We start from the raw sequence: 19,962 nt of genomic DNA on the forward strand, positions 1-19,962 counted from the left end.
TATTAATGATATTATACATATATTATTCCTACATTATTTATAGTAATTATAGTAATATCAGTAATATAGATGTATGTTTTAGAAAAGCGAATACATTTTCTTTGTTATAACGAGGAAGTAACAGTCACAAAAATTATTCCTTTTGGATTACATATATATGTATATATATAACTATTTCTTTTGCCTTCAAGATACTGAATGATAAAAGCATGTTCATATGCACTGGTGTCATTGGCATGGAGTTGTTCTCCTAAAGCATTTACTCAAGGCAGAATAAACAGTGAAAGCCTGAATAATTGTCATGCAGGAATTTCTTTAGAAAATTAACCAATCTTGTTTTGATTATTAACAAATTTGTGCCCAATAAATTCCAATTTTATTGCCATTATAACTATAATTAGAAAGATAGTGTGGATTCATCTGCTCCATATCTCTTAAAAGGTAAAGTGACATTCACAGAATATCCTCCGATAAGCAAGATGGAAAACTGGATTGGAATTCTAGGTCTACAACTGGTCAGTCTTAGGTACTTGGGAAATTTGTTTGGCCTTGCCTGCCTAGTTCTTTAGGTAGATAGATAGATAGATAAATAGATAGATAGATAGATAGATAGATAGATGATAGATAGATAGATAGATAGATAGATAGATATAGATATAATGAAGTACTGAATAAAAAGAACAGAATCTTTTCTCAAGTATGTATATTTACATTTTGAAAAGGTAATTTAAAAAGTGTAGCCATTATTGTGTATTTCTTTGAACAAACGAGTGCATTTCAGGAGTATTTTTATTTCGGCTTCTATAAGAAGATGGGAAATTGTATCTTTTGTATGTTTGCCACTTGGTTTTGCATGTGTTTTCAAAAATACATACACATTTTAAATAATGGTATTTATTTCATAGGTCACAAACCAAATAATTGGAGTGGATGACCCTAATGTCTTATTTCAGTTGCCTGAATCAGACTCACAAGAGTCTAAATTTCCTAGTTATGAACATTTCACCATGCAAACTTAACAACATAGAATGGAGTGTGAAGGTAGAGCCTTCACATACCTCTAAAGCTTTATATATATATTAGAGTCATATGCACCTACACTAGTCAGCATTCATGAAACACTGATATATTATAATTATGTTCATATCAGAAATATACTTTAACTTAAAGTAAAATGAGATGGGTTGTATACTCTCAATCAAAGAGTAATGATCTCCCACTGCAATTTTTCTCAGTGGGAAAACTCTCCCATGCATTTTACTGACTTAACTTCTATTTTGTGCTTTTCCATTATTGGAGAGGTCCCATTGTGTCTACATAACAATGCTGTAACAGCCTGAGCTGCCTTTCAGTTATACCTCCATTCTTGTGATCATGGTCAACTCTGCAGCTGTGATCACATATTTAGTGGACACTTGATCTTGTCAAGTCCTGATTTAAAATCCAGCTTTCACATCTCATTGTCACAGTGTTAAAGATATCACTTCTCTAGATTTATTTTTTATCTTCTTGTATTTCAGACACTGCCTTGGATGTTAGATTTTGAAGTAGAATTTTTGTATGTTTTTATTGTAAAAATACTGTACAGAGGGGTTACAATTAAATGAGCAAGGTAATGAGTACATTTCCTATCGAACATTGTTGCCTCCTCCTTTGTTTTTCCCCTACCATCTCTTCCCTCCCACCTCCACAACTACTCCCTCCTCCCCACCAGTTTTAAAGTTCATTTTCAATATAGTGTCTTGTACATCTCATTGTTACAATGGGTCTACCTGTATCCCTATTTAAGCATTTACTTAACATCATCTTATATGGTCATATGTACATAGCTTTTGACCTTTTCTGCTAGTCCTAGAAAGAAGTAAAAATTTTACTTTGCATTTGATCTGTTGAGGTGTTAGTGAAACCTGATGAACTGCATATATAATAATGTTAATAAGGTGATGTTTGGGCATATATTTGTTTAATTTTTACAATTGAGGAAATAAATACACATCACTTACAAAACTGTTTTCATGCACTTTGGTATTGCCTTATTGTGACCTTCCTAAATGCCAGGCATGGCAGCACATATTCAAAATCTCATCACTCTGTGGCTGAGACAAGGCTGGAAAGTTCCAGGCCATCTGGACTACATAGCAAAAAGAACAAAAGAACCTTTCAAAGGTTTTATTGCATACTTTTTACACTTAGCCATTATGACCACCATAATGGAACTCCACTTCTTCACTAATAACTCACAGGATGACTGCTGATGATTGTTATCTTGCTAGGTGCTCATATATGTTTGTGTGTCTTCTTTGATAAAGTGTGTTTCCACAGTTTGTATTGACGAGTTCAGAATATCAGGTCTGTCCATAACCACAACTCTGGAACATCACAGATGATGGGATACCTGGCCAAAGAACTGAGAAATCACAGAGAGGAATAGGAAAGAGGGACACCGGGGGACCCAAAAGTTCATCTCAATTTTTGGTGGTCCTGCTTAACAAGCTTTTTATTCAATTAAATATAGGGGTGTGGCCAAAGGTATGTCACAAACTAGGTCATCCATCTATCTTGTGGTTACAACCACTAACATGAGGTATACTTTGTATACATAGTGACAATTAACTCTCTTACTGTTTGGTAGTAACTTATACCTCTATCTTGCATGACCGGTTGACCTTTCCAGGGTACAGATCTCAGCCTTCTGAGTCCTGTTTGAGATGGCTTTCTAATCTTTTATCCCTTTCCAGATCTCACAGCTCAGCTCTAGAATCCTTCACAAGTACTCTTACAGTTGTACTTTTTTGGAAATGATATTTTTTTCGAGGACAGGCTCCACTTTTTAAACTCTTAATATTCCCTCTTTCTCTCCCTGTTCCTGTCTCTCCCCTTTGTGCTTGTATTTGTGTGTAGGTTGTGTGTGTGTGTGGGGGGGGGTGTAGTAATGAGATTTGACTTCGAGCCTCGAATTCTTTCTTGGTGTTTTCACTCATGCCTGATGCTGTACCATGTGAGCCAATGTTCCACTATGCCTTTGACTGATCAATGGAACATCAATGTCTCATGGATCTGGTTACCCCAGCAAGCTGTGAGCCATGATCCTCCAATCTCAGCCTTCTGGGCATTTAGGAATAGGGATGAGCCACTGGCATCCAGATCTATTGCCAAGTGGTTTTTGGTTTGTATTGTATTGTTGTTGTTGTTTGTGTTCTTCCAAAATCTGTAAGGAAAACAAATCATTTATCATCAGGACTATTCACATAAAATGTGCAGTGTTGAAGGATTAATTATGTTTGTCATCCTGTATGAGTTTTATCCGTTTGCAACTACAGTATGTTATTTGAATTTTTGAATTCTTTTGTTGGAAACAGTTGAGTCACATATAAAATTTGATTCTTCTTGACTTAGTTTTATAATGTGTTGCTTCAGAACAGAATGTATCAAGATCTAATTTTTCATTTCTGAAACAAGACTTTTATATTTATTCAATGTCTTGTAAATCATATGTTCATCGTTTCTTGGCATCATGTGAGTGCTGGGTAGTTTCCTGTAATCTCCCCATGTGTTTTAGGCACAGTTTCAGACACTTTTCTGAACACATTTGAATTTACTGTTCTGACAAATATGCAAGGTTGTCCTTTGTAATTCTCCTGGTATTTTCACTGTACTTCTCTGAATTCTGCAGTGATAAGTCATGTGACAGTTATGTTGATTTTCTCCCATGTTACATTCGTCATTGCATCTTGGGAACTACTTATATGCACTATTGTACTTCATTCCATTTAGGCCTTGGCCCGTACCCCTCTCACAGCAGAGAGCCAGAGATTTGAGATATTTTCTTCACTGTTTATCTTGGACATCTGTCTTTACTTTCTAGCAATACATTAATTGAATTCACTCTCTAAAGCCTAATAATGCCTTGAAAATGATTACTGTATTTTCATGGCTTTTTTTTTTCTTATTTGGCTTCAGGGAAGAACTTAGGTCAGCAACTATAACTTAGGTTAAAGAAGATTGCAATCATGCCTCAATAAATGTTATTCATTAGATAATGATTACTTCATGGTCTGACTGCCTGCTTCCTTTTCATTTTTGATTTTCAACATAGCATTTTCTTCTGGAAAATATTTCTGTGCCAATTGAATATCAATTCCTACTGTAAGCAGTAATTAATTTTATTCCAACATAAGTTCACAGTACCCTGTGAGTTTCTTCAGGGTATTCTTTTAGGGTACTTCACATTCTTGGCTATCTTTTAACCATCAATGTATCCAATGATAAAGGCATATTGCTTAAATCATCATTTTGATCACTGAAAAGGAAACCATACTGCAATCTCAGTATATGGCAAACAATTTTCTGGTTTTAAGTTATTTTAGATTAAAATTGATGCTGCAAGAATGAACATTCTGTGTATAATTTTATTATACTTTCCTATTTATTTTGTTTTAGTATAGGTTCCAATATAGAAGTATAAAGTTAAAGCATTACTATTACTTAGTTTAGATTAATATTTCCAAAAAGTTGAAGAAAAATTTCTATTTATTCACAATTTTCAGTCAATAGAGTGTCCATTATGACCAATGGAGAGAGTTTAAAATTTTTGTGTTCCTTAAAGCTGTTGCTGGGTAATCAAATCCAGTGCTTCATTTGTCAGTCTACTGTGTGCCTATGAGCCTGACGTGGCCTGTGGTTTTATTCTCACTCAATTAATACAAAGAAAAAGTTCAGTAGGAAGGAATTATTACTTGGTTACTTTATCTAATATCTCTCTCATACATATAGAAATTGAATTAATTATACACTGACTGAAAATGGTATTCTTGTATTACATTTATTAGTAGTAGCTGTTTTTTATAGCCTCTCCCTTCACCCTCGAAGTCCTGCCTTTGTCCTACCTCCTCTCACAAGCTCAACTTGACCCACTTCCAGTCAGCCTCCTCCTTCGAAACCCTGTCCTGCTCCACCTGAAATCTCACCCTCAACTAACCTACACTCTAGTAGCCCTGCTATAAACTTTCAAAGCCCTGCATGCAAACAGCCTCCTTCCTCAAATCCTTGCACTGCTACTTGGAAATCCCTCTTCCACTCCATCTCCTCCCTTCTCTGCCACACCAGAAACCTATCTCCTCCCTCAATGCCCAACTTGCTCCACCCAGAACCTCACCTCCATTCAGCTCTTCCCTTGAATGCCCACTCTTATTCTCTGGATGCCCTGCCACTAACCCTCGAACCCCACCCTTCCCTCAACCAGTCTTCTCCCTCAAGCTCCCTAGAGGCTCCAGGAGAACATCCCCTCTTTCTTCTCCCCCCCATAACTAGCTACTCCTACAACCCAGCCAATCCTCTTAAAACTCTTCCCGGAACTAAACTCCTCCCATGAAGCCCTGTCCTGCTACATCAAAATCCATCCACCACCCTATACTTGCCCTTGAAGCCCGGCCTTGTTTCACTAGAAGCTACGCATACAGCCCACCTCCTCCCTGGAAAGCCTGCTGTGCTCCACAAGATACCTTCCCACCTCCCCATCCACTCACTCCACGTCCTGCCTTTCTCCCCCATTAACCCAACCCTCAGCTGGGCTCCTCATCCAACCCCTAGTTGGGCTCCTCTGGAGAATCCACACTCCGTTCCATAGGATACCCTGCATATAATTATCCTAAACCCTTGTAGCCCTATCACCTTCTGAAAGCCCCACCTTAAACTAGCCTCTAGGCTCCAAGTCCTGTCCTTCTCCACCAGAAAACCCCATCATCCTTGCTTATTTTGGAAGCCCACATTGCTCCACTGGAAACCATTCCACCAGTTGGCCTCCTTCTTGAAGCCTACCAGGCTCGACTGGACACCCATGTCCTTCCTTATTCCCTTCTTTGAAGGTTTGCCTTGCCCTACTGGAAACCCTGCCCACAGTAGGCTCCTTAAATATCCTGCCTCATAACTGAAATCCCCAATCAATTTTACTCCACATTTCCAAGTCACCGAAAACCTTGCTCTAACTAGTCTGGTCCTTTGGATCCTCACCCTGCTTTCTCAAAGCCCTGTACTGACAAGGCTCATTCATTCATTGCCGCCCCCTTCTGCTCTGTCAGAAACCCTTCCACTATACCACATGCCAGAAAATACAGGGTTTTCCACCAGAAACCCTGCTCTTTACTAGCCCACTTCTTCATAACATGCCCTTCCCTCTCAAAGCCACACCCCTCAAAAACCTCCCCATCAGCCCAGCCTTCCTCCACCAGAAGCCCTGCCTTCCATCAGCCTCTTCCCTCAAATTTCCCACCCTGCTAGATGGAAATCCCACCCTGGCTATCCCACAGCGCTCCACCAGTAAACCCTCCTCTATGTAACCTCTGTGATAGCTTGAGGGGCCAGGATGTCCTGCCCCACGCTGATGCCACCCTCATGTATGCCAGGCCACTTGGGGTAGCAGTGTCAAAGGGTGGCTTGGGAGACAGGCCACCGGATATAGGAAGAGGGGCTTCCAAGGGGATGGAAAGAAGGAGATGCCATAAGAGACACGTGACAAGAGACATGGCTCCTGGAGCAGAGCAGTGCCCGGCTCTCCTAAGGCTTGAGAACAGCCCGGGATTGCCTAAGGAAGCTGGATCAAGGAGAGGTCTGGGAAATCCCAGGCTGCCAGAGAAGGCCAGAAAAGGTCCAGGCAGGCAGGGAGGCCTGGGGAAGCCCTAGCCAGCTGAGAGGACTGGGCAGAGCTGAGAGGCCTGAGAGAAGCAGAAGCTTGAACAGAGGCCAGAAAGGCCTGCAGAGACCTCAGAGGCCTGTGAAGAGTGGAGAGGAGTTCAGCGAGCCCAGAGGCTTGTGAAGAGGTGGAGAGGCCTGTGGCAAGGCAGGAGGCCTGAAAAGAGGTCAGTGGAGAGTGGAGAGGTGAGGCTTGCAAGAAGGAGGAAAAAGGAAAACAACTTGCCCCCTGGAGTTTGCAGTTGCTCCTAATTTTAGTAAACTAGGACAAGGTTGCAGACATATTAGTAAAACACCGTTGACACCTTTAGCTGTGCTTATGTGGATGCTCTCGCTCACAGGTCATTACACCTCCTCACTTGCAGCCCCATTCTTCTCTTAGCCAGGCCCTGCAAACAACATCTTCCTTTTAACCCTGCCGTTTTGCACTGGACACCGGGCTACCTGTCAGCCTCCTTCCTAAAGCCCTGTCCTGCTCCACCAGAAACTCAGCCCCTGACAAATCGATTACTTCCTACCCCCGCCCAAATGTCTCAAAGCCCTACCCAGACTGGCCTCCACTCTCAAAGCCCTACCCTGCTCCACCACAGAGGCTTGGCAGTACAAACTCCTTCCTAGAGAACCGAGAGAGCTTCACTGGAAACCCCACACCACCTCATCCACGAAGGTCTTACCTAGCAACTGTTTTATTCCAAATGTGATTTAAAATTGGTATACAATTCATACTACTCAACACGATAAAATAGTTTTCCAAAAAGGAAACATCCAAGTGTGATAGTTATTAGATGCCTTAGTTTAGTTTGGGGGTATAGTACCAGACAGATACATATTGTGTGAAGGTGTTATCTTATACTGTAAAGCATTCTTTGCAAGTATCAGTAATGTTTATTTCTAAAAAATTTATGCACATTTGTGCCCATTAACTTTAAGAATATTAGCTATTTTGGTTGAGGAAAGAGTATTAGTGTGCAAAAGTATAATTTTAGAGTTCCTTTTCATACATGTACTGGAGTTTTAATAACAGAAGTTCTCTAAGTACCAGAATGAACTTTCCATTTCCTTCTTCCACTAAGGTGCCCTTTGGAAAAAAATGAATTGAGATTATACAGGTAAAATGTTAGAAATAAAAAAGTATAATCATATAATTACATAATTATATAATTATTGCATAATTATATAATTATTATTGGGTGAAGAACTCACCCAATGTGCTTTTCATTTTCCAACAAAAGGAACTTAGGAATATTTAACTGTAGACTTTCTGAGGGCTAGAAGACAAAAATATAAGAAATGCCCTGTGTATTTCTGAAAAAGAAAAACAAAGAAAGACAAAGACAAAAAACAAAGAAGGGAATCAGGAACTTTGTATGTGTGATATATAACTGGAGACTTTAAGAAATACAACGAATCAGGTAAAAATATCTTTGGTCAAAATATCATGTTGCAATCTATTTCATTGTAAATATTACTTTTGGTAACCTCTGACTGAATATTTGTTTCAGCAGTGATATGCCCAGGGAACTATGTGGTTAGGCAATTTCATCATTGCAAGATCATTAGGTTCATGGACTTTACCATACCTGAAATAACACTAGATATGCAATCCTGTTGGTCCTGTAAGCCAGGCCTGTGTTTTACCAAAGCTCTGTATATGTATGCTGTTGTTTTATTTAGGCTTTATTTTTGTTTATTTGGATGTTTTCTGGTCCAGGAGGAGGCAGCAGTAACAGTTCGTGGATGGTGAACACATGCATGTATCCATGGCTGAAATCTGCTCTTGTTTTATCTAGGCTGCCTCTAGAAATAAATGGTGACAATTATATCTAACATGGTATAGTGTCACTATTAACATCTAACACATGTTGACTATATGTTTTTTATATTTCTTTTTACCATTCTCTTTCCCTTTCTCCCTTCTTCCTTTCTTCTTTCCTTTCTTCCTTCCTTCCTAGCCTCCCTCCCTCCTTCCTTCTCACCTTCCTTTCTTCCTTTCTCTTGATTTTAATTTTAATTTAATTTTATTTTACATATTTTGTTTGCTAGACAGGTATTCTACAAATAAAGACACATCAACAATCTTTTTATTTACTGACTTTGCCAATACATTATCAATTTTGTTGATGGTCAAACAAAGGCTAGGCTAAGCTCATTCTTAATTTGGTCTGCCAAGTAGCTGGGATCACGAATGCATTCCAACCTGCCTGGCTTTACGGTGATATGGAAATCTTATTATGTCCTTTCTCAGACTAATTCTGAACTGTGATCCTCTCAAATTCTACTTCTTCAGTTAATGATGTTAACTCCAATAGCCTGCCCTCAGTATAGGTGATCCAAAGGAATGATTAAAGGCAATAATAGTCTCTTTTTCCAGTCTTGGGGATTGAACTCTGGGTCTAGTCAGTGTTCCTAGGCTGCTTTGGCTTGACACTTGAGCCACAGTGACACTTCAGGTTTTTTCTGTGATTAATTTTGGAGATAAGAGTCACAGACTTTCCTTCCCAGGCTGGCTTTGAACCATGATCCTGGGGTCTCTGCCCCCCAAGTAACGAGGATTACAGGTGGAAGCCACAGTTGCATACCTGAAATTTGAGTTTAATCACTGGCATAAATATTAAAATAGGTTTTTTATGTTAAAATATAGGGTAAGATTGAAAATATAATTACAATAGTCAGATGTTTTTTTATAAACTTTTTATTTGTGGGTCCGGTCGTGGGGCATGAACTCTGGGACTGGACGCTGTCCCTCAGCTCTTCAGCTCAAGGCTAGTGCTCTACCACTTGGGCCACAGCACCACTTCCGGCTTTTTGTTTCTTCTGCTTATGTGGTGCTGAGGAATCGAACCCAGGGCCTCATGCATGCAAGGCAAGCGCTCTACCACTGAGCCACCTTCTCTGCCCACAATAGTCAGATATTTTAAAAAGTAATTTTGTTTCACATTAGAAACTCATCTTTACCAGAATTAAGGGATTAATTTTCTGTTTGTCATCTTGTATTTCATTTGAGAAATTAAACTTCATGTCTTCCAAGTGGGATAAAGGACTTTGAATGGCCTTATGTGCCAGCTCACATCTATGATCACCATCAGAAATCAGAGATCAAGAGTATCACACTTTGAACATAACCTAGACAAAACTTTACAAGACCCAATCTGCACAAAAAAGTGAAGCATGGTGACTCATGCCATTAATCTCAGCAACACAAGAGGCATAGATAGGAGTAACATGGTCCATGCATTTTCAACACAACAAAGAGATTGAAAGAACTTAAAAGCACAAAAGGCGAGAGGTACAAAAAAACTAGAGTTATAAACAATAAATATATGTAAAATTAAATGCATATTTACAATAATTAATTTTAGTTGCAAATTTGATTTTATAGCGATTTCTCCACATTGTTTTTTTGGTCAGGGGCCTGAACTCTCGGCCTAGGTGCTGTCCCTCAGCTCTCCAGCTCAAGGCTAGTGCTCTACCACTTGAACCAAAGTGCTACTTTATCTTTTTTCTGCTTATATGGTGCTGAGGAATCGAACCCAGGGCCTCATGCATGCAAGGCAAGCACTCTACCACTGAGCCACCTTTTCAGCCCCTATTTCTTCACCTCTTCATTAATTTGCCTTTTTGCTCTTGATTTCACTCTCACCTATGATTACTTGATTCCTAGTGTTTATTTTGTTGGACTATAAGTTAGTTTTTCTAATAAATTATATCATTTAATTTCTAATATGAATCTATCATATTTCAGTCCTTACACTTATATACACCAAGTGTACCCAATTGTCTATTGTATATTTAGAGATTAATTCTATCTTCCTCAGGTGAGACAAAACACAAATTCTTCGTTTCTCTTGACTTAATCTAGTTTTTACCAGGTCCTACCATTTCCTTAAAATGATGCAGTATCATCCTTTCTAATGGATGAGAAAAATTCAATTGTGTATATACCACCTTATCCTGGTTTATTTTTCAATTGAGTGAAAATGTCATTTCTTGTATTTGGTGTGATCCATCTCTCAATGTAGCATTTAAGTTTGCATAACTTTTGTCTTTTTGTGTTTCCATGTGATTTATGTTTTGGTTTTGATTTTTATTCTTTATGCCATTTCTGGCATTTGCATGAAGGGACTTGCACTCTCCTTTGACATTTTATACTCAAAGCTGGCATTCTATTACTTGAGCCACAATTCCATTTCTGGATTGTTGCTGGTTAATTGGAGATGAGAGTTTTATGAACTTTCTGTCCAGCTTCGCTTCACACATCAATTTTCAGATATCCACATTCGAAATATCTAGGACTATACACAAGTGTCAGCCTCACCAGGGAGATTCTCTGTTTTATGTTATTCTTGTCAGTATGATAACAACTTGTTATCTTACTCATACTAGGTAAATGAAAGCAACCTGTTATCATTTACCTAATATTGTGTATGCAGTCTATTCTACAACAAAAGGTGCCTTTATTTACTCCTTGGCCTGATGGCTTACATCTTTAAATATGTCGATATATAAATCATTAGTTCAGTATGATACACGAATCTACTTTAGGAGGAAGGAATAAACATTTGCTTGTATTTAGATGACCTTTTCTAATATATATACATATATATTGTTTTACTGTATATATTTCAAATATATTTAATTATCTTATATATGTAGTATACCATTAATTATTATATAATTGTGTATATCATATGATTAGTATATGTAATATATAATGTATTTATAATATAAATTTATAATATACTATAAAATATATAAAATACATAATAAAATATAATAAATATAATATAACCTAATGGAATATATAATGAAAATAAATGATTATAAATCAAATAGATAAATTAATAATAAATATGTTTATAGAATTGTCACATTCATATACTTTTTATACAATATTATTTAGATGACAGTGCATAATATTTTATTTCTCTATAAATTTAATTAATTAATTTTTGCTAGCTTTGGGGTTTGAACCTGGGTACAGCTGCTTTCCTCAACTTATTTTCTGGAAGCAGGCACTCTACAAATTGATCCATATCTCCATTTCTAGCTGTCTGGTGAAGAGTCTCACAGAATTCCCTGTCAATTCTAGCTTCCAACTGTAATGTTCAGATCTCAATGTCCTGAGCAGCTGGAATTAAAGGATTGAGACACTGTTAGCCCCCCTCTATTATAGTTGAATAGACAAATGAATTAAGAGAGTTGTAATTTTATCAAATTTGTATATTTTCAGTAGTACTAAATCACACTGTTTTTTTTCTATTTTTTTATTATTATGAAAATACCCTACAGAAGAGTTACAATTACATGGGCAAGATAATGAGTACATTTCTTATCAATCATTGTTGCTTCCTCCTTTGTTTCCCCTTCCTATCCCTTCCCATATCCTACCTCGTTACCCCCTCCCCCCGCCCACTCTTATCTCCCCCTCCCCTTCCCTCCCACAACCCCTCCCCCTGCCAAAGTTGTAAAGTTCGTTTTTCGACATAACGACTTGTACATCTCATTGTTGCAATGGGTCCACCTGTATCCCTATTTAAGCAATTTGTTTTTTCCCTTCCCCTGCACGAATTATACCAACATCAAATACAGTGAAAGCAGGGCTTATATGGTGGGGGAGGGACATACAAAGCAACAAAGAAATCATCTTATAAATATGTTAGAAACAAACGTATGAAAGAAAAAAACATTTGAATAATTATCTTGGGGTTCATTTCACCTAACTTCAACATATCTGACCTTTTCTGCTTGTCTCAGACATATACTAGTTATTGCAAATAAGGGAAACCATGGGGCCTATGTTTCTTTGGGCCTGGCTTACTTCACTTAATATAATTTTTTCCAAGTCTTTCCAATTCCTAACAAATCCCACTTTTGGGCATTTACCCAAATGATCATAAACAAGACCATACAAAACTACCAGCACAACTATGTTTATTGTAGCATTATTTACCATAGCTAAGATATGGAACCAACCCAGATGTCCCTCAATAGTTGATTAGCTCAAGAAAATGTGGTATATACACACAATAGAATTCTATGCCTCCATCAGAAAGAATGACACTGCCCCGTTTGTTAGGAAATGGAAAGACTTGGGTATTTTTTGTCACTTGTGGGACTTGAAACTGGGCCTGGGGACTGCCTTTCAGCTCTTCAGCACATGGCAAGTGCTCTACTATTTGGGCCACAGTGCCACTTCTGGCTTTTTTTTTCTTTTTGCTTATGTGGTGCTGAGGAATCGAACCCAGGGCCTCATGCATGCAAAGCAAGAGCTCTACCACTGAGCCTCCTTCACAGCCCTATGGTTGTTCTTCTTATGGGCAGTGTTTGGATCAATTTTAGTGCTTAATGTGTCAAAGTATATTCTGTGCCTTCCAAGCCTGACATGACCAGTGGTGTTATACATATTGATCAGGAATGAAAGTAATTAATCTAATTCCTCATGTATACAGAAATAAAATTATTTTAAACACATGCTGAAAGAGAACTTTTTTTGTATTATTGGTAAATGTTTTATTCCAAATTTTATATTGCTTATAATTTTCAACTAATTGCTAAGACAAATAGTGTTAGACAAAGGACATCCAAAAGTATGGTAGCAGTGGGGCAATGGAGGATTATGCCTGTAATCTTAGTTACTTAGCAGGCTGAGATCTGAGGATAACAGTACAAAGTATACCCAGGCAAGGAAAGTCCATGAAACTCTTATCTCCAATTGTCCAAAGAAAACCAAAAATGGTGCTGTGGTTCAATTGGTAGAGCCTTTGTCTTTAGCTGAAGAGCTCAGGAACAGGGCCCAGGCCCAGAGTTCAAGCCCATGACTGACAAAAAAAGTATGGTAGCAGATACTAGATTCCTTAGCCTAGTTTTGGGTTATGCTACTGGCAGATACATGTATGACATTGGGTGAAGGTGGTGCCTTACACTGCAAATAATTCTTGGAAAAATCTTGGATTATATTTTTAGACCATTTATGTGCATTTTTGCACATTAGCTTTAAAATGTTAATTATTTTAAATTCTTTGATTTACTTGAGGGAGGAGCATGAGTGTGTAGAAAGGTGACTTTCAAGACATCTTTCTTTTTTATTTATTATTTTATTGTGAAAATACTGTACAGAGGGGTTACAATTACATGGGCAAGATAATGAGTACATTTCTTATCAAGCATTGTAGCCTCCTCCTTTGTTTCCCCTTCTCATCCCTTCCCAGCCTCCCCCCACACCCCCCACTAAATCCTCCCCCCCCCACCAAAGTTGTAAAGTTCATTTTTGACATGACAACTTGTACTTCTCATTGTTGCAACGGGTCCACCTGTACCCTTATTTAAATGACTTGTTTTTCCTCTTCCCCTCCACAAATTATACCGACATCAAATACAGTGGAAGCAGGGGTTATACTGTGGGGGAGGGACATACAAAGCAACAAAGAAATAATTTTATAAATGTTAGAAACAAATCAGAAAGAATGACATGACCCCATTTGTTAGGAAATGGAAAGACTTGGAAAAAATTATATTAAGTGAAGTAAGCCGAGCCCAAAGAATCATAGGTCCCATGGTTTCCCTTATTTGCAATATCTATTATATGCATGAGTCAAGCAGAAAAGGTCAGATAAGGTGATGTTAGGAAAATGAACCCTCAGATATGTATTTAAATGTTTTGTTTCTTTCATGCATTTGTTTCTAATGCATTTATAAGACATATTTCTAATGAATAGTTTCAGAATTCCATTTCCATAAGACTTATTGAAGTGGCTAGTAACAGAAGCTCCCAAAATAACAGAATGATCCTTCGTTTTCTCCTTCCAATAAGGTATCATTAGAAAATATCTGTGAGATCTACAGATATAAGTCTAGAGCTGAAAATATACTTGAAATTATAAAACATATTTTGTTGACATATGAAGAGCCAGATTAGACAATGTCTTTTTCATTTTGTATTGAAAGGAATTTTACCTAAGCATGTTTAATGGAAGACATTTTGAAGAATAGAAGACAAGAAATACTCAGTGCTCAATGTAAAAAAAAGCTGAAGGGAATCAGCAAGCGTATAAATGTGATATGGTGTTGGATATTTTACGAAATGCATTGAAGCCGGGCGGCAGTGGCTCATGCCTGTAATCTAGCTACTCATGAGGCTGAGATCTGAGGATCACAGTTCAAAGCCAGCTTGGGCAAGAAAAGTCCGTGAGACTCTTATCTCCAATATTCCATTAGAAAACCAGAAGTGGAGCTGTGGCTCAAGTGGTAGAGCACTCGCCTGGAGCTGAAGAGTGCAGGGACAGTGCCCAAGCCCAGTGTTCAAGCCCCACATCTGACACACACAAAAAAGGAAATACATTGCTTCAGGTAAAAAGTTATGTGGAAAGGCATCTGTTACTGAATTTATTCATTGGAAAGGTTATTTTCACTTGTGAATCTATATGTATATATGTTCCAGCAGGATCTGCCCAGTGAACTGTATGGTTAGGCAATTTCATCATGACAAGTTCATCAGAAGGATGGACTTCCACAAACCTTAACACCCCTGCAATATGGTTCGCTGCACATTCAAATTTAAGTGGCCACCATTGTATGTCACACCTGTGTTTTACCAAAGCTTTGTATTTAGTCTGTTATTTTTCATGTAAGCTTGACACAAAATGTGTCTTCCCCTAGAAATAAATGATGGCATTTATAGCTAAAATAAGTATAAATCTTCACGTTTAACACATGGCTTAATATGGGCTTTCCTTTCCTTTCCTTATTTTATCTTCAGGACATTGATTTGAGTTTAGATGTTGTGTTTGCAAGACAGGTACTCTACATCATTTCTTATTTAAATTAGTTTGCTCATATATTAGCAATTTTTGCTGCCAGCTGTACAGAGGCTCTACTCCTACTTACCTATGTCTGCCATGTAGCTGGGATCATGGTTGCATTCCAAAATCCCTACCTTATAGGGTGAAATGGCTGATAATTTCCTTCCTAGACTCTTTTTGAACTGAAATCCTCTCAAATTCTATCTCTTTAGTTAATGGTGTGAGCTCCAGTGGCCTGCCTGCCCCTAGTATATATGACTGAAATGAAATGATTGAAGGCAATTTGAGCTCAGTTACTGGCATAATATTTGTGATTTGATATTAAAATATAGGGTAAGTTTGAAAATATAATTATAGTAGTCAGATATTCTGCTAAGTAATTTTGTTTCACATTAGAAACACATCTCTAAACATTTTGGGTTTTTTTTCCCCTTACCCTCCCCAAATTATACCAATATCAAATACAGTAAAAACAAGGGTTATACTACGGGGGAGGGACCCATTGCAACCATGAGATGTACAAGATGCTATGTTTAAAAATGAACTTTACAATTTAGGTGGGGGTGTGGCTGAGAAGGTGGCTCAGTGGTAGAGCACTTGTCTTGCATGCACAAGGCCCTGGGTTCGATTCCTCAGCACCACATAAGCAAAAAGAAAAAAACCGGAAGTGGCGCTGTGGCTCAAGTGGTAGCGTGCTAACCTTGAGCTGAAGAGCTGAGGGACAGCACCCAAGCCCAGAGTTTAGGCCCTATGACCAGACCCCCTCCCCCCAAAAAATAAATAAAATAAAATAATAATAATAACTTGCTAAGAAAACCAAATTAGGTGGGGGTGATGGGTGGGGGGGTGTAGTTGAGGAGGTGGGAGGGAAGTGATGGTAGGAGAAAAACAAAGGAGGAGGCAACAATGCTGGATAAGAAATGTATTCATTACCTTGCTCTTGTAACTGTAAGTCCTCTGTACAGTATTTTCACAATAAAAAACTTATTTTTAAAGAGAAAGAAACACATCTCTACTAGAATTAAGGGATTACTTTTGCTTCTGTTAACTTGTATGTCATCTGGGAAATTAAACTTCATGTCTTGCATGTAGGATCAAGGACTGAATGGCTGGATGTGCTGGCTCACTCTATAACCACTGTCAGTAATAAGAAATCAATAGGATCACAATTTGAACATAGCCTAACCAAAAATTAGGAAGTGCCAATCTCAACAAACAAGGGGATCCTGATGAAACATTCCATTAATCTCAGCAACACAAGAGACATAGGTAGGAGTAACATGGTTCAAGCATTGCTTACCTAAAAACACAACAGGGAAGAGGAGTGACAGAAGTGAGGCTATTTACCTATTAAGCTAGAAGGCTTGATCTTACTCTCTGTTACCAAGGAGGAAAATGTTAAGCAGCCAGCGTTGCATGCACATCCGTAGCTGCACACTACTCAGCCCCAGAGCTGCACATGCACATGGGAGGTGCAAGGTGAGTCCACCTGACACCACAGCACTGAATGGAGAAGGAAGGCTGCCATGGCTCCTCTCCTGGCCTTGGCGCCGGCTTTCTTGGTTCCACCGGTCCATAGCCGGTCATGGGACTGGGGCCGATGTCCTTGCCGCTCTGCCCAGCTGGTGCTGCACCCTAGGCGGCGACATGGCACCAGGCCTCTTCTGTGTCACTGCCAGGGCATTCATGTTTTTGTTGTGCATGGGCCTGCATGCGGGGCCTGCGGAGGATGCACCAGGTAGCAGTAACTTCCGTGCTTAGAGGTAACCACGTCCTGCCTTGTGAGCCTCAGCCCTCTGGTGCCCTCAGGACCACAGCAGCCCCTTCCCTTTCTTCCTTGGGTTGGGTCGCTAGGCTGAGGTCCTCTGTGCTAGTCCTAGGGCTGGGGTTCAACTAGGGATACAGCACATGTGTTTCTGTAGAAAGCCCTGGGTTTGATCCACAGCAGCTCCCATCAACATAAAGAGCCATACCAACAACTCCTCTGATGTCGGCCTTTCTTTAGCAACATCTCCATGCTTCTCCCTTATTTTTTTCAGCAGTGACCCATGACTTGAATTTGAGTCGAAAGACATAAAATTTCTTTAGATGGTGAATATTGTTAATAAGTGACAAATTTTTAATTAAATTCAGAAAAATCAAATCATTCATGCCCCTTTGAATTATTTAGAACTCACAAGTTAGAATTAAATACATGAAAGTGGATGACTTTTCAACAAATATAGAGAAAATCCTTTAAAATATCTTGCTCCTAAACACCATTTTTTTTGCTGTAGCCATTTAAAAGAGATAAATAGTTCAAGTCCTTAATAATCTGAACTAAATCTGTTGTGTTGTCATTCTCCTCATTTATCATCAAGTGAAATATTTTTATTGCTTAGATTACATTGTGTTCTGTCCTTTCAATGTCCATACACATTTTATTATTATCTTTCACATATTTTGTTACCTTAATGACAGCTGTTTGCTCTCATCCTTTGATAAATGTGTTTACTATTTTACAACGAGGGTATGATATTGATTACAGTCCTCATTTTATGTGCAAGTGTAAACAAAAGTACCTTCAGACCAAAGAGAGGAATATATAGCTAAATTTATCAGTAACTTTGAACTTCTGATTTGGAGAAGTGCTAGTAGCATTAGCACAATTCAGAGATATGACTCTTTCATTAATAAGACCTTGCTAGCTATAGAGAACAGAAACCAATTTGAGGAAAAATAATGAATAATTTAATAATTAGAAGTTTGCAGGACATTTATTATACAAATCGACTTGTATTTTATCAACCAAATGTAGCCATGTAACATTTGACTACTGACTTTCTTGGCCAATTTATTAATTATTTCATTGAAACAATTTAGGTAGGTTCTCAATCCATACAAAATAATATGTCCAGTAATGAATCTAAATTTGCATAAGAAATTTAAAAAACATAAAAAATACAACCTATAGTTACTAATTCCAAATATCTAAAAACTCTGATCAGTCCAAGTTATTATGTCTAGGTTGTAATTGTTTTAGAGTAGTCATATAAAAGATCAAGTTTAGTTTCCAATTTATATTTTAAGTAACAGTATGGGAAATTTGCACTCAGTGTGGAACATATTTTCTGTAATATACAAAATCTATTTAGTTGATCATGGCTTATGTGAAAGAACAGTTTCAATTTTACTTGGGCAATAAAGAAAGATAATTTATAGGTGTCAAGTCCATTTGCACTATATAGCATATTATGATGCTTATTGAAATGTTTGGTTGTGAATGTATTTTTTACCTAGAAGGATTATTATCACTTACATTTCAAAAAATATACTGTTGTATAGATGAACCATCCAGTAGCACAATAGGATGATCTGTAATGAAGCTGCAGACCCTGCCTCACATTCAAATTGCCATAGCTAATTTAGAGCCATTAATCCTTGTCTTTCCATGATTTCCTTTCTCTCTTAAATTTGCAGTTTTTTATTTTATTTCGTTTGAAGTATCACTATGTTATGGAGTGCCTTAATGTCTAGAATAAGCTCAGAGACTACACTCCCTGTGAGGATACACCACAATCCCTTCATTCTCCACATCTTGCCAAATACTCATTATAAGTGGAGATTAAGTACAGTGTTATAGTGAAAAAAACCACAATGCAGATTTCTACTTGAAAAATACTTAGGTTTGACTGTTGTGTGTGTGTGTGTGTGTGTGTGTGTGTGTGTGTGTGTGTGTGTGTGTGTGTGTGTATCCATTCATCTACTGAGGGACATCTTGGAACTATGCAGTAAGCATAGTTGTACTGGTAGCTTTAGTGTGGCCTTGTTTGTGATCATTTGGGTCAATGCCTAAAAGTGGGATTGCTGGGTCATAAGGGAACTCTCTGTGTAATATTTTGAGGAATCTCTATAATACTTTCCAGTATGGCTGAAAAAGTTTACACTCCCACCAACAAGGTGGTAGGGTTCCCTTTTGGCCACATCCACTCCAGCATCTGTTATTAGATTTCTTGATTATAGTCATTTTAACTGGGATTAGGTGGAATCTCAATGTTGTTTTGATTTGGATTTCTTTTATGGCTAGAGAAGTTGAACATTTCTTCATGTGTATATTGGCCATTCTTATTTCCTCTTCAGAGAAATCTCTCTGTAAGTCTTTACTCAACTCTCTCCACAACTCTTCAATTTAGTATTAGAATGCCTAACTAGAGCAATAAGGCAAGATGCAAACATAAAGGGGATCCAAATAGGGAAAGAGGAAACAAAACTCTCCCTCTTTGCAGATGACATGATCTTGTATTTAAAGAACCCTATGGATTACCCTCCCAAGTTACTTGAACTGATCCAAAACTTTGGCAAATAGCAGGGTATAAAATTAAACCTCAAAAATTAGTAGCTTTCCTGTTTGCCAATAATGAGAAGGACGTGGCTGAAATCAGGAAAACAACTCCTTTTGTAATAACTCTACAAAAAATAAAACACCTAGGAGTTAACT

The sequence above is a fragment of the Dipodomys spectabilis genome, unplaced genomic scaffold (assembly GCF_019054845.1).
Source record: "Dipodomys spectabilis isolate Male_0828 unplaced genomic scaffold, ASM1905484v1 ptg000409l, whole genome shotgun sequence".
Taxonomy (NCBI): domain Eukaryota; kingdom Metazoa; phylum Chordata; class Mammalia; order Rodentia; family Heteromyidae; genus Dipodomys; species Dipodomys spectabilis.